This window comes from Balearica regulorum, chromosome 3 (assembly GCF_011004875.1).
Source record: "Balearica regulorum gibbericeps isolate bBalReg1 chromosome 3, bBalReg1.pri, whole genome shotgun sequence".
Taxonomy (NCBI): Eukaryota; Metazoa; Chordata; class Aves; order Gruiformes; family Gruidae; genus Balearica; species Balearica regulorum.
In genome coordinates, this window is record NC_046186.1 from 8,945,733 (window position 1) to 8,961,381 (window position 15,649).

The 15,649-nt window shown below is 42.9% G+C and overlaps 1 protein-coding gene across 6 annotated transcripts in view; it reads right to left on the bottom strand.

Moving 5' to 3' along the window:
- The window catches only part of KLHL29 (kelch like family member 29), a 412,753-nt gene that overhangs the window by 334,010 nt on the left and 63,094 nt on the right, over nt 1-15,649 (bottom strand). For all 6 annotated transcript variants that reach the window (XM_075750512.1, XM_075750509.1, XM_075750508.1 and 3 more), the window contains exon 2: nt 4,871-4,977. The gene's annotated coding sequence lies outside the window, so the exon portion shown is untranslated. The remainder of the gene's footprint in view (nt 1-4,870; nt 4,978-15,649) is intronic.

Consider the following 15,649-nt stretch of genomic DNA (forward strand, 5'->3'; position numbering starts at 1 on the left):
TAAGAGTATATAATCTCCATTTTAACGGCATGGAAACTGAGGCGCAACTATTACAAAGGCGGCTGTGGGAGAGATACAAACAGGAACCATATCCCAACTCTGAGCTCTGTGAGTAAATCCAGGCCTACCTGACATGTATTATCTATAGGCAGAAAGGAACATAGGTATTTTTGTGTTGGTGCCTATAGTGATGTTAGCATGAATGTTGCCTGTGCCTCACTCCATCCTTGCTCCCTGATGTAACACCACAGCACAGCAAAATCAAAGCCCTTTTAAAAATAACCAACGCAGATCATAGAATCAATCACAGAATCATAGAATGGTTTGGGTTGGAAGGGACCTCACAGACCATCTACTTCCACCCCCCCTGCCATGGGCAGGGACACCCTTCACTACACCAGGTTGCCCAAAGCCCCATCCAACCTGGCCTTGAACACTTAATGCTGTTAACTGGACTCACACAAAAAAATACTGCCTGATGTGTAGGTGCTTGAGAAACACTAATCCGAGCTCTTTATATGCACAGATCTCCAGTTTGTTATGATTTAGTGGATGGTTAAAGGTCTGGAGCACATGGCGAGCCAGACTCTTCCCGGGGCACGCAGTAAAAGAGGCAGCAGGCGCAAGCTGCAACAAAGGAAAATCTGGTACGATGTAGGGAAGAAAAATTCAGAGTGGGTTCTTCGCCAGCAGAACGGCTGCCCAGGGTGGCTGCAGAGCCCCCGTCCTCAGGCATACTAAAGGACTTGCTTGGACATGGACACAGCCCTGAAAAGCCTGCTCTGCCTCTGCAGTTGGCCTGCTTTGAGCAACAAGTTGGACGAGGTGACCTCCTGAGGTCCTTCCCAAACTAAATTATTCTATAAATATCATACCAAAGACAAGTGAGGTTATTCCTTGGTTTCTCTGCTGCATCCCAAAGCTTATCACAAATTCATACAAAAAGTGTGACCCCAGACTTCTCTAACTTCTTCTACTTCATTCGGCTTGCTCCTTCTCTTGAAAAGGATGAAATGGAACAAACTGAAATCTTTGCTTTCACCCACCTAAAAACTACAAAAATGAAAAGCAAAACGCAATCATTCTTTTCAAGCACCTAAAGACAAGTGGTCATTTGAGGTCTCGCTTGGAGTTTACGTACCTTCCTGACCCTCCCTCCTCCTAAGAAATACTCCGAAAAGCAATCAGTCTGCTGTGCAGAGAGACCCACGGTTATTAAAATAACTGCATCACAGAAACAGCTCTCAACTTCTTCATTTCAAATTCCTCCCCCCCCCACCCGCACTTTCATATGAGGTGCTGCACATGGTGAAAACTAATTCAGTTCGAACCAGAAAAAACTGGGGTTAAGTACTTCCCCAGTTGGAATACAAAAATTGCAACCAACCACACGTGATTGTCAAGATATACAGGGCTACAGTCAACATGCATAAATACTTTTTATATCCTTCAGAAAAACTCAGTGAGCTAAAAGGCCTTTTAAGGGGAACAGCTGAGCTAGGAATATCCAAAAATGGGTAAGACAGACAAGTGTGCAACTCCTACAGGCAGCCCATTTCCAGGAGCAGACAGAGTCCATCCTTCAAGCCCCTTTCAAACAACTTCTCACATGTAACAGAAGCCTTCAGGAGGAAGCCTGGACACAACTGGCTTCTCATTTCCAAATTAATTATATATTTTTTCTTTTGTTAGAAGCCGATCACAGCAATGGTGGCAGAAACACCCACAGGCATACCATAACCTAACAGAGTAAGTTTGCAATGATTTGATATTCAGCCTAAGACTATCCTCAGCATTTCACATTGATGTGAACTAGGCAATGCTGCCAGTTATCACAGGCTGGATTTGCTAGACATTCCCCACCACAGAAAGTGAATTAAACTGTCACTCATCACTGTATGAGTTGTTCTGATATACTTCTTCATGAGTTGGACATTTCTCTGAATTAAAAACAAAACACTATGTTGCAAGTTAAAGTCTTCATCCTGCTTTCTGTACATTTTCTTCTCCTTTACACTTCTCTTACCTATTTTCTGCTCAACTGTTTTTCACCTGACTCAGTATGTTTAACCCTCTTTGCTCCACTCGCCTGCTCAGTGCTTTCTTTTGCTCCTCTCCTTAGTAGATATAAACCGAGGGACCTGCACATGAGCTCCAGCCACCCTTGGCCAAGCTATTCGTTGTGATCTGAGCACTGAACTAGATGCCTTCTTGGTCCTTTCCCCAGTCCACTTACAAGTGGAGAGCAGCAAAGCTTGCAGGAGCACGGGAGCATGTCTGCCTTCCCCAAGGACCATCTGATCAGCGTGTCAAGCTAAGGCTGAGACAGTATTCCTGAGTGCCCATTCTCTGGCATATCTCCCAACATACACGCTCTATTAAAATATAGGAAAATCAGATACGCTATTCATCATGAGGGCTACTAAAAAAAAATAAATTTGGAGAACATTTGATTTAACTACAACTACAGTCACAGTTATTGGTATCTGCAATTTACAGCATTACACACACATGCAGGGACAAGCATAAAGAAGGAATATAAAATAAAAGCCTTATTCATAATTCAGACTCAATTTCCAGCAACACTTTCATATAGGTATTATTATATACACTATTTATGACTGCGTACTTACAGCACAGAAAAAAAGGATTAAATACATTCTCCCATACAGACTTGTACACACCCAAGCATACACATAATTTCCTATTTTACCATGAACATACTAATGATAGGAATTGAAAAATATTTTTAAATTATCAAAGTGACACTGAAAGCTGTAAGCTTGTTTCTCAGGGAAATACACCCATTTCCATGAGTGAAAGACTTGGAAATGGGCTTTCACTGTTTCCAAAGTGTAGTTCAAACTCATTTATGGGAAGAAGCTGCCAGAAACATTACAATCAAGATGTGCTGGGGATACTGAGGTGTTCAACAAGGAATCCTATGAAGGAACAGCAAGCACTGGAAGTAAGGACTGCACAACAGTGTGTGAGAGATTAAAAACAGGAAAAAAACAGATTAAAAATAGGAACAAAAAATTAAAATAGGACTCTGTGGTCTCGGCATACAGCAAGAACAACTCGAGCCAGCAATATGCCCTTGCAACAAAGGCCAGTGCATCCATCCTGGGCTGCGTTAGCATGAGTGCAGCCAGCAGGGTCACAGTAGCGATCCCTCCCTTTCATGCAGGACTTGTGAGCACTCCAGAACAAGAAGGCTTTGACATATTGGAGGAAGCCCAGTGGAGGATATTCGCGGCTGGAACACAGGCTGAGCTCCTACAAACCTCACTGTGTTTTCCAGTTCCCTAAAGGGAAGATGCAGAGAGGACAGAGTGAACCTATTCTTGGAAGGACGCAGAGGTAAACAAGAAGAAAGAAGCTGCAACAATGGAAATTCAGATTATAGATGAGGAAAATATCCTTCATGAGGTGGTGAAACGTGGCAACAGGGGCCCGATAAAGTTTTAGAGTCTGCATCCTTGAAGATATTCAAAACCCAACTGGACGTGGCCCTGTGCAACCTGCTCTAGGTCACCTTGCTCTGAGCAGGAGGTTGGACTACATGATCTCCACAGGCACTTTCCAGTCTGAATTATCCCACAAACCTGCACATCTGGTTCGGAGAAGCCAGAAAGCTGGTCAAAGGAGACCAAGAGAACAAAAAGATATCAAATAGCACCAAGGGCCAGGATTAGCTCCGTGAAGAAAGAACACAGAGAGGATTGCAAAATGAAGTCATGAAAGTGGTGAGGCAAGAAAAATAGCAGGTTGAAAGAGAAGGTGGAAGCAGAGAATCAAGACTGAGGAAGAGGCAAAAAAACCCCACACACATCTGCGTCCACTAAATTACACTTTCCTCCAGTAGCTGGAGGTGAAGAATTCCACCAGAGTCATTCAGCAATGAAGTCAAACATTTTAAGCTTCTACTCTGATGTGCACAGCAGAATTGGATAAGAGAGGGAATCAGTTCATTCTTTCTCCTCTCCAAGCTCCTAAGAAACCAAATAACCTTTAATCTCCCTTTTCCACATATTTAAACTTGAATTTGTAGGTTTCACAGATGTATTTGTAACTATGTACACTATGAAGAATGTTTCATTTATAATACAAAAATACAAGCACATTTCATAGAACCATAGAATGGTTTGGGTTGGAAGGGACCTCAAAGATCATCTAGTTCCAACCCCCCTGCCATGGGCAGGGACACCCTCCACTAGACCAGGGTGCCCAAAGCCCCATCCAACCTGGCCTTGAACACTGCCAGGGAGGGGGCATCCACAACTTCACTGGGAAACCTGTTCCAGTGCCTCACCACCCTCACAGGGAAGAATTTCTTCCTAATATCTAACCTAAATCTACCCTTCTTCAGCTTAAGGCCATTCCCCCTTGTCCTATCACTCCATGCCCTTGTAAACAGTCCCTCTCCAGATTTCCTGTAGCCCCTTCAGGTACTGGAAGGCTGCTATAAGGTCTCCCCAGAGCCTTCTCTTCTCCAGGCTCAACAACCTCAACACTCTCAGTCTGTCAGCTTAAAACTCAAAATGTTCACTACACCCAAAAAGGAGTCTTACAGCTTTTTACAGTTTTATAAGATATAGGCCTATGAGTCTGTAGACATACCAACTTTGCTACCTCTTGGAGCTATAGCACCGAATTCCATCACTCCTGATCACGTTTACAGCATTAGCATTCATCCCACTACATTATTTTTGTATTGTACCACAGATGCTCAGTTGCACATGCTCTGATAGGGACTTGTTGCAGTCAGTGAAAGGGAAAACACAATCCAAATCGTGTTTGTGTAAGCAAATAAGAGACCATGAAAGAAAAACAAACCACAAAAAGAACGGATTATCTGCACACTTACCCTGCGATATCCAGAATCTGTATCAAAATCAGCCTCAGGTGTAACAGTCAGTAAACAGGACAGCAAACCCTTGCATTTAGCAGGAGGTTTCTGGGAAGCCAGATTACCTAGAAAGAGTTGAAAAGAGTTATTTTAATACATGAAAACAACATCCCCTATGCTTAATAAGAATAGGCTTCAAAAGAGCCACAGCACAAGAAAAAAATAGCTGCACAATGGAAGATGTTACATGCCACCATGATCGGCACGAAGAATTTAATCCCCTGAAGGTGACAGAAATTTGTTACGAAGCATGGAGAGTTAGATGCTGGTAGATACCTAGGGTTTAGCAATGACTATCTAATACTCAAGATAACGTGGTGTTAACCTTCTAATCAAAGATGCGGAAGAGACCAGAAAGAGCACGATATTTTGCTTAATTAGTTGTTATCAAAGAGAGGACGAGTTCAAGCACTTGCAAAAACAAGACAATCCAAGATTATTTAAAAGTTTAATAGCGTTCTAGAGTCTTTGGTAACACAGGGTTTGCCTGTGAAATAAAAATAATCCCTAGAGATAAATTTAAAGAAATATATCTCATTTTAATGCCCAGACTAAAATGACTATTCATTAAAGCAAAGCAGTTTTATACCTATGTTCTCCATCTCAGATGTAATATATATGAAAGTAATCTTTATGACAGGAAGTGGCATGTAATCCTGCAAGAATAAACTGCTGTCATTATCTGCAAATCAATACAATTTTTTTTAAGTGGATATAACAGTACCTATTGATTTCACGTTTTTAGCACTGGAGTTTCAGTTTCTACAAAGACAATTCTTATAAGAGAGCTGCATACTAGTAAATGAGTTGATACAAACTAATTTGAAGTTTACAGTGCACTTCACTTGAACAATGCAATCAGGGCTTCCCTCTTATTACCTCAGCTTAAGCTTTTTTTTCATTTCATATAAACTTTATGTTTTGTGTAATTATAATAATTTTGAAGTGGTAGAGTAACACTTCGCTAATTGTACCTGCAAGCTGTAGAAAGTTTACATGTAAAACACCTCCTTGGAAGACATCTCCCTATCCTGCTACCATGTTATTACAGACTGTATGTATGACTTTTGCTATGTATAAATAGCCTGACCAAATAATTTCCCTTGTGAAAGCTTAAAACTGGCTCAGCACTGAAGAGCTTATAGTCCAAAGAGTTGTGGTGAAGGTGACAATGGTAAAGGAACAGGAAACAGAAGCAGATGGAAGAACTAAATGACTTATCCAAGGTCACTTAGTGGATCAGTCAACCAATGAGCTCCACTGGGTCATGCTCTATTCCTTTAAGAGACTTTAATAAAACTGGTAAATTCTTACTATATTTCTGCAAATGAAGCATACAGGAACTTTGGCTTGGCTAGCTGATCAAATGGCTCCTGCTGCAATGAATGATCTGTAATGAGAGCTGGCTGCAAGGCAAGATGTACCATCACACAGAGGAAGAAAAAAAAAATAATCAGACCACTACAAAAAGAGTTTAAAGGGATGGGACTAGGGCCAGCTGACATGCCAAAATTAATCTCATAAAACAAACAGACAAAACATTTATAATTTTGAGTCCTTAACTAACACAGAAAAAACAGAGCCCGGCCCAATCACAAGCCAGCTGCAGGTTAGTTTCTTGAAAATGGAAAGTGCGATAATACAAGGAAGAAGCACATGAAAGGCCTGGGGAAGGCGCAGACACATAAACATCTCGTCCACGTTATCCCCATCGTTCCTGTCCACTCTGTCATACCGAGCTCCATCCTCCTTCTCAGCCTGCTCTGTTTACAGGGTTAGACTCATTTTGGAGTTAAAGCTTTTCAAAGAGCTCGCCTACTTATTTATCTATTTAATACACTGTTGAGACATTTCAGCTGAGGATTTCGGACTTTTGTGACATGCCTAAAGAATTTAGCATGGACTGCCTGAAAAAGCTCAAACAAAAATAGAACCTTATTTTGTTTAGCTTTTTGTTTGTCAGAAAGAGCACTGTTTTCATGAAGCAGTTTATGGAAAGGAAAGAAAAAACTCAAGGGAGTAATTTTTCCTTTGCATACTGACTCATCATATCACAGTTACCCCATCATCTCCAAGGGTGACGCCAGGCCAGAGCTGCACTGGAAGATCTCCTTAGGGAAACATCCACTTTTCAAAGCCATCTCAGGGCTCTTGTTCCAGGACCTTGCAGAACAGAAGAGGAACCTTTGATAGTAATAAAAAGTAAAATGGGAAGAAGCCTGAGAGGCCAATGAGAGTTTTATATGAAGGAACCCTTTTTCTTTCCCACCTCGATAATGAAAGACATGAAGTGTATTTCCAAAGTATGTTGTAGACTCTAGATGGCAGTGCCATAGGGAAAGGCAAAAAAGAGCTCACAGCTGGATACGGGACATCTGAAGAAAGAAAGATCAGAAGGAAAAAAGGAGCAAGAAAAGCAATAATCCGTCACCATGAAAATGGTACACAAAGACGGGCTTAAGTTCAAAATCTGTTTGCTTGCTCCTGGACATGCAGTCCCAAAGAAGAGTCAAAATTATTACTTGGGGCAACACAAAGACAGGATTAATGGTCTTTACTGTTTAACATACTGCAATTTATATTATTTACCAGCATTTGGGCGGGTTTTTCTTCCCCCACTTTAGAAAGTCTTGGCTGTTTATAGGAAAGGATTTTCATCTTACCAAAACTTTGGTTTGATCTGGAGTTTTGGGGAAACTGGATCTGGATCTTTAGGGGAAAGCAGCTATATCAAGTGGATTCCCCCAAACTTCAGCAGTTCTGGGTTGGACAAAGTAGAGTTACCCTGCACCAGCAAACAATGAGGTATGATGACAGCACAGGCAGTTAATGGAAAGCTCACCATGCTGCAGCTTGAAGCAGTAAATTAAAAAAAGAGGTTTCCACAATGCTAGGAAGGACAAAGGAGAGAATGATTTAATGTGATGTCAACTCAAAACCATAATTTTCTTATGCAGCAAGACACTGTTTCAGAGCTTCTCTGCTACAGATGAAGTATCCAGCAATACAGGAGATAAGCTCATCCGCCAAGAGCTGCACAGGGTGTGAGAAGTGTATATAGGTTTAAACAGCATCCTTCTGATCTGAAGCAAGGTGAGGAGCAGGCAGCAACATTCGACAATTCAGTACTGCAATGAGAGGAAGCCTGGAAAACCAGCACTGCCCTGGGTCAAGTGGGATCAGCCACCGAGACATCTGCCTTACTTTGTGCGGCATTTGCAGAACTAGGAAAACCAGAAGGAAAGGAGGACAGGATTACCAACTGACTCATCTACTGCTATACAACCACACCTGCCAGGGGCAAGCTGAACAGCACAGCGTCCAAAGTGCAGGGAAAAGCAGAGTGGAAGGCAGTATCTCTACAACAAAGCCAAGGGTCTGAGCAATGACTGGTGAAATTAAGGGATCAAGAATAATAGTCTTTTTGCAGAAGCAATGGTGCTTCTTTGGAAAGGGAGAAAGAGTAAAGAAAATAGACTATAGCTGTCATATTGGTCCCTGGGTAGGGAATGACTTATGCTTGTTCTGTGTTGTGCAAACTCCAGGAAAGCAGGGAGCAGCCCAGGAGTCCTTCGGGGACTGTTCCAGAGCTCCCCTGAAGCACAGTTCACCCAAAAGCCTGCAGCAGAGATGCTCAACATGGACCTTAGCAACGATGCAAAGCACCACGCAGCCCGTGCCCACAACATCTCGCTCAATTGGAAAAACCTATTTGGAAAGGAAGCCAAGGATATGGAGACTGTTATTGGAGGTTAGTTAATCAGAAAAAGTTGAATGCAAAAATATTCTATGAAAGCCTGCCTGTGCAGACAAGCTATAGATCAACTGTGAAGCATAAAGTGCTTTAAAAATGTTCTTCACAAGCTGCTCTGCACTGCAAACATAACCTCCTCCACGTCACATACCACAGCCTGGGGCAGGGGGTAAAGAGGGAGAGAAGCACTCAGAGACACAGCTGGAGCACACTCTCTTTGCAAATAAACAAGGTAAAGGAAAGGAAATCGGGGGGGGGCAAAGAAAAGAAAAAGACTTCAACATACGGTATAAACACTTACTAGGCAGGCTGAGTAGATGTTTCACAAGCAGTAAAAGAAGGGTACTTATAGACAGTATATCTGGCAAATCAACATCAGTCACCCTGCAAAGAGCCTAGCTTAGCACAACCGGGAAGCCAAATGGACAGGGGAGTTAAGAACAGACCGATGTACCCAAAGCTCTCAGTGCCGCGCAAGTTAGGGACTACTGCTGCCATCCCAGTATCTTTAGTGAACTTAGACTGGGGCTATTCCAGCTCTACAAGGAAAATTTCTATAATGCCTGGTGTGACCTGTTGTCCTCATGTCCATAAACCGAGCAAGTGGTCTGACAAAGGAGCAATTACAGATCCCGCAAGAAGCTACGCGGGTTCTGAAGTTGGGCATAGCTACAGCCAAGTGTTGCAGGCTGGGATAGAAAAAAATAAAACACAGGGCTGGAATGGAAAGATGCATCCATTTTCACAGCCTCACTTGACTTTATGGGAAGGAGTGACTGCTCTGCAGGGTGATGCCTGCATAACGCTATTGTGTATGTTGACCCTTATCTATTATTTATTACAGATCTCTCTTTTCCCCAAGTGACAACCAGCCAACTACTAATTTGCAGGCTAAAAAGCTGCAAGGTCTGCAGACCCCAGAGCATTTGCCCTAGAATAAAGAATCACGCCAAAAAGATGACCAGAGAGGAGGATGTCTGCACATGCCTAAAGTGCAAGTTATTTATATAAATCTTTTAACAGCAACAAATGAGAGCATCACTGGATGTACTGTCTAACAGCTTTCGGTTTGAAATGATAATTGCTGGATTCCTAGGACTACTTGGTATGTTTTACTCATAATGTTTCTCGCAATCACACTCCTCTCTGAAAGCAGGCTGGGAACTATTAACATCTCTTCATCAAAGATTTAGACAGACTGACAGTAACCCTGAGGTTATTCAGTGGAAGACTTTTGAAAAAGTTCCCCAAACTCAAATGCTCGTCTGTGCTTCGAAGAGTTAAGCGGTGGAAAGGGAAGGGGAAAATAATTTTAGCTCAGTACCCCTCTGTTACATTACATCAACAAATTAACTCCTCCTATGACATTACGTAGCTTTTGAGAAAACATTTGTGGTTTAGAACTGACTGTTCAGTTTGTATTCCTGCATGGATAATCACTTCTTTAAAAGGAAGTATACATCAATAATATTCATGGGGAGCTTTATAAGAGCTTGGCAAACATTTCTGACAAAACAAAAAACTCAAACAGAAGGATTACTCATAAAATGCTACATCAACAACTCTTTTGACAGGCATCTGGATTATGCTGCTCTTTAAAAGGGAAAAACAAAGATGTCACTTCGAAGTTTAAATGGAAACACTGCCATTAAAAATATCAGATCATAAACAAAGCTATTTTTGCAAACTCAAATGCAATGAGAAATTATGACAGAGTTTGCCAAGATAATTTAGAGACACTTCCCCCCCCCAAATACTTTTAAAATGCTGCAAGACATACAGAGATTACAGGTCAGTCATGAGTTTAGACCTAGAAAATCAGACATCCAGCATTAATAGTCTATCAAGTCTCTTTTTCTTCAAATGGCCTTTAGCTGATGCTGTAAATGAAGTTAACGCGTACATACCTGCCCAACTGAACAAAATTCCAGAAGAAAATGTAGACGGACACTTTAGGAGCCCATCCTCAAAGAATGTATTTCACTATCCTTCCCCTAACCATGTAAAACATGGAACAGACAACATTAATTTCTGCGGTATTCTGTAGCAAGACTCACAATCAGATGACTGTGATGATGCAAACGGGAATTTCTTACTCATTCTAAGTTTATTTAATTTTTATTTCCTAGGAAAAGCTCAAGGAAAGCTACTAAGACATGCAGAGTTCAAAAGAATATGCAAAATATTCACATGCAAAAAGAGACCGCTAAAAAGACTGCTTATTCAAACAAATGCAGAGTTCTAATGGATCTGCAATGTTCAGTGCAAAACTGTTCACCCGAATAGCGAGGTTTCTTTGAAAACAAATACACCCAGCCTAGTAAAAAGGGGTACATTTCCTTAAAGTGGAGTCAGCTTCTTCACAATTCATTGAAGTCTGCTGGCTTTGCTGGAGATTCAATGAAGGTAATAGGCAAGTACATGTGTTTGAAAGGTCTTTTATTTCTTTATTGAAGCAAAGACTAGCAAAGATACCTTCTGCTGAAATGGTTTGAAGGCATTGGGATTAAAAGGCTGAAAAGTTTTAGGACAGCTTGACTAACACATCTTCCTAACTCCATTGCTTCATCGAAGCAGCTGGAGAGACTAGCGTTCAAAGCACTGAAGCATTTGAGGCTGAAAAGACCTCAACTTCTTTGACATCATGAACCGACTTTCTGCAGTTTAAGGTCTTTTCCAGAATTTTATCAAAAAAGTCAATAGAAGAAGTAGAAACAGAACAAACCTGTCATTTGCAGATGGTTTTTAACAGAAAGTCCTACTCTACTAGTAGGACTCTCGGGGACTATTGGGGAGTTAGGTAACAACCAGCTGCAGGTGATGTGAAGACAGCCACATCGTGCCTTTTGCAGCGCGGGAGGAATGCTGTTAGACAGCTGGAGAGCAGCAAGATAGGAACAAGCTGCTGCAAAGCAGCCAGGGCAGCGACAAACTAAGTACCTGGGTCTTAGCAGAGTTCTCTGCATCCCTCCTTGTCTTAAGTGAAGCCTTGCACAACACAGAGACTGAGCGGAGAACGGAAACTACATTTGGTTCACAATGTACCAGCGACAGCAGGGACGAGGGGAAAAAACTAAAAGCTCATTCTGTTGGGTCTGATGGGAAGGGAGAGCACAGCATTAGCTTGGAAGGAACAGTCTGTGCTTCAAAGGGCAAAAGCAACTGTTCCTCTTACAGTCTGAACTAACACTGCCATACCACAAGAGAAGGTAGCATCCTTATGCAATGTTTAGGTACAAAGTAGTCTGAAAGGTAAAAATACAGCCAAGGTGATAGCACTGCTACGGTGTGGTATGGCCAGCAACATGCTGTATCCCAAACAGGTTTTCATAGCTGTGAGTGTCTACCTAGAGGAGTTACCCTTTGGGTACAGAGGGACTGACAGAAGTCATCTCTGATTCCCCAAATACAGTCTCCATTTTCTCTGAGACTCATTTTGGACTGACAAGATGGCCATGGCAGGGGAAACCCCATTCTCTTCACCAGGACCAATACACTATTACTGACTAGATAATCCTAGCGGTCCCTTTTTGACCTTACTCCAGTCCTCTTGCATATTATAAGGTACAGGACTCAATTTCTTGCCTCATTCATGAAGAAGAAAATAAAAATCCTGTCACGATTACCAAATTTCTAGAGATGCCTTGGGGGTGTTGGTGAAAGGTTTTAGTGATTAATTATTCCTGCTGTCAAAATCTATTTGTTTTTTCTATTCTGAATTTTCTTGGCTTTCATTTCTAGACAATGAATCTTGCTACATTTTTGTTCAACAGACTGAAGACTCTTTCTTTCTTAAAATTTCCCATGTAGAAAAGCTAATCAATCCTTTCCTTCTCTTGGATTAGGTTAATGAATGATTGCAAGAAATCCCAGTGGCATGTGTTGGTTTTGCGTGGCAAGGTTTTGGTAGCGGGGGGGCTACAGGGGTGGCTTCTGTGAGAAGCTGCTAGAAGCTTCCCCCGTGTCTGATAGAGCCAATGCCAGCCGGCTCCAAGACGGACCCGCCGCTGGCCAAGGCCAAGCCAATCAGCGCCTCTGTCATAACATATTTAAGAAAAACAGTTAGAGAGAGCTTTTGTAGCCAGAGAGAGGAGTGAGAAGATGTAAGAAACTCTGCAGACACCAAGGTCAGTGCAGAAGGAGGGGGAGGAGGTGCTCCAGGCGCCGGAGCAAGATTCCCCTGCAGCCCGTGGTGAAGACCATGGTGAGGCAGGCTGTCCCCCTGCAGCCCATGGAGGGAGGATGAGGGGGTGTAGAGATTCCACCTGCAGCCCGTGGAGGACCCCACGCCAGAGCAGGTGGAGACACCTGAAGGAGGCTGTGACCCCGTGGGAAGCCCACGCTGGAGCAAGTTCCTGGCAGGACCTGTGGCCCCGTGGAGAGAGGACCCCACGCCAGAGCAGGTTTGCTGACAGGACTTGTGACCCCGTGGGGGACCCACGCTGGAGCAGTTTGCTCCTGAAGGTCTGCACCCCGTGGAGGAGACTCACGTTGGAGAAGGCCGTGAAGGACTGTCTCCCGTGAGAGGGACCCCAGGCTGGAGCGGGGGAACGATGAGAGGAGTCCTCCCCCTGAGGATGAAGAAGTGGCAGAAACACCGTGTGATGAACTGACCGTAACCCCCACTCCCCATCCCCCTGTGCCGCTGGGGGGGGGCGGAGGTTGAAGCCGGGAGTGAAGTTGAGCCTGGGAAGATGGGAGGGGTGGGGGGAGGTGTTTTTAAGATTTGGTGTTATTTCTCATTCCTCTACTCTGTTTTACTTAGTAATAAATAACATGAATTCCCTCTCTAAGTTCGGTCTGTTTTGCTCGTGATGATAATTAGAGAATGATCTCTCCCTGTCCTTATCTCGACCCGTAAGTTTTCTTTCATTGTACCTTTTCTCCCCTGTCTAATGAAAGAGGGGAGTGATAGAGCGGCTCTGGTGGGCACCTGGCCCTCAGCCAGGGTCAACCCACCACAGGCTTCAAGGCATGTCTTTTCACCCCTTAGCCACTATCACCACTCTTCTACCATCTCTCCCTATCTCATCAACCTCCTTGAGGTGCTTACAGACCTGAACACAATATTTCAGAAGTGTCTGCAGTAGGGTCAGACCCAGATTTAGCACAGTCTCCCTCAAGTTCTCCTATGGATGTAGACTGCTGACACAGGCAACACAACACCTTTGTCCTACAAGCCCACGTTCTCCTGGTGTCAATGCAGGAGTACAGCAATAGTCTGCTCTCCTCCTCTCCACTGACTTCAGAGGGAGCCTAGGACAACTAGTTTAGAGTAGGACACCAAATTGTAAATGGCTGAAGTTGGGCAAGCTCAATTCCCATCCCTCACACATGCCAAATCAAATTATTTTGTTCTAGTTTCTTAATCAAAATGGTGTCCCCAAGTCAAATGCCTTGTAGAAGCCATAAATACCAAACTTGCAATCACATTAAAAACACTTAATAGATATCAGGTTAGCTTGACAGGATCTATTTTCTATAAGCTCATGTTGATTGGCATTAATTATATTTCTCTTACTCAATCCTTTATCAGCTGTCCCATTTATTATACTCCAAATCAATACGAGAATGACAAGGCTCAAAACCTCACACCTTTGAGGCACAGATCTTGGCCACTTTTCCAAAGCAACAAACCAAATTTCCAAAGCTGACTGCCAGCAGTACACTGGCACAACAGAGCTCTTAATCGCCTCTCTCCACCTCCCAATTACTAAAAAAAGATCTATAGCTTAATTTGTCATCCCCAAAGAAACAGCAGAATAAACAGATCAGTTACAAAAGATCCTCTTGAGAAGAAAGAGAAGAAAGCAAGTCAAGACAGAAGAGGAAGTGTGGGAGGTGAGCAGGTTAAAGTCAATCAAACTTTTGATTCTGTGAGAATAATTAGAAAAAGAAGCAATTCCTTCACAGTGAGAATTTGTTCTCCTGATGTGAATTGTTGATTTTAGCACACATGACCATCACAGAATTCCTTCAATTGCGTGAGGAGATCATGCTGTTAAAATTGAACTGCTAGATTTAATTAAAGAATTAGGTTATATAAAAACATAGGGTTTAGGTTCTTTACATATGGTGCTGAGAAACTTTCATCAGTGGGTAGCCTGAGAGCTAACCCTCCCCAAGAAGGGTCAGCGCTGCTTGCAATCCTCCAGGTGCCGCCATATGAAATAAGTGGAAGGAGAGAATTTTCCTAGAAGATTCATAGTTTCTTGGCAATCACGTATTTTCAGTTGCATGCTTGGTGCGTGGCACCACATCAGTGCTGCCTCCAGCACCCCCCAACTATCAAGCTTTCTCAGTAAGGTTGGTAGACAGTCTCTACACAACTACTCTGAATGAGGCACTGCAGCAAGTCATTTCACATCATTAAGTTACTACCGTCTTCATGATGCTTTGACCGTATCTGGAGAGACATGAATACTCCAGGTGAAGAACTGCAATGCTTCCCTTGACACACTTGTTTACAGCAGTGACTCAACCACGTGCAAGTTCAGCAGCTAGATAAGATAGCAGAGAGCTTGCTTGTGCCTTACAAACCAGCACCGGCGCAGTCAGGAAGGTATTCATTTTTAAAAAGTCAGATAGCACCCATGGAGAAGACTACTGTTATTTGTCTTACAGCCCCAGGCAGTATCCTGCAGCCTGTCATCAAAGGCTTTGAATAAGACTATCATACACCCATTTCTTGACATAGAGAATATGCTGATGACAGAGAGTGTGTACTATGATCATGCTCCAGCACCAGGGATGCTGCTGTTTACTTCCACAGTTTTCTCCTCATGGCCTAACAGTGATGTCAGGATTAGTACAAAAGCCTTCTCCACAGCTCCAGCTCTCTGATGATGTGCTTTCCAGGCACAAGCTCTCCATCCAATCTAACACCTCCAGTCAAATTCTCCTCACTCAGTATCCTCTCTTATGGTCCTCATTTGTCATGTCCATAATTCAGAGACTCTCAAAACACTGACTGCCTTCAAGTG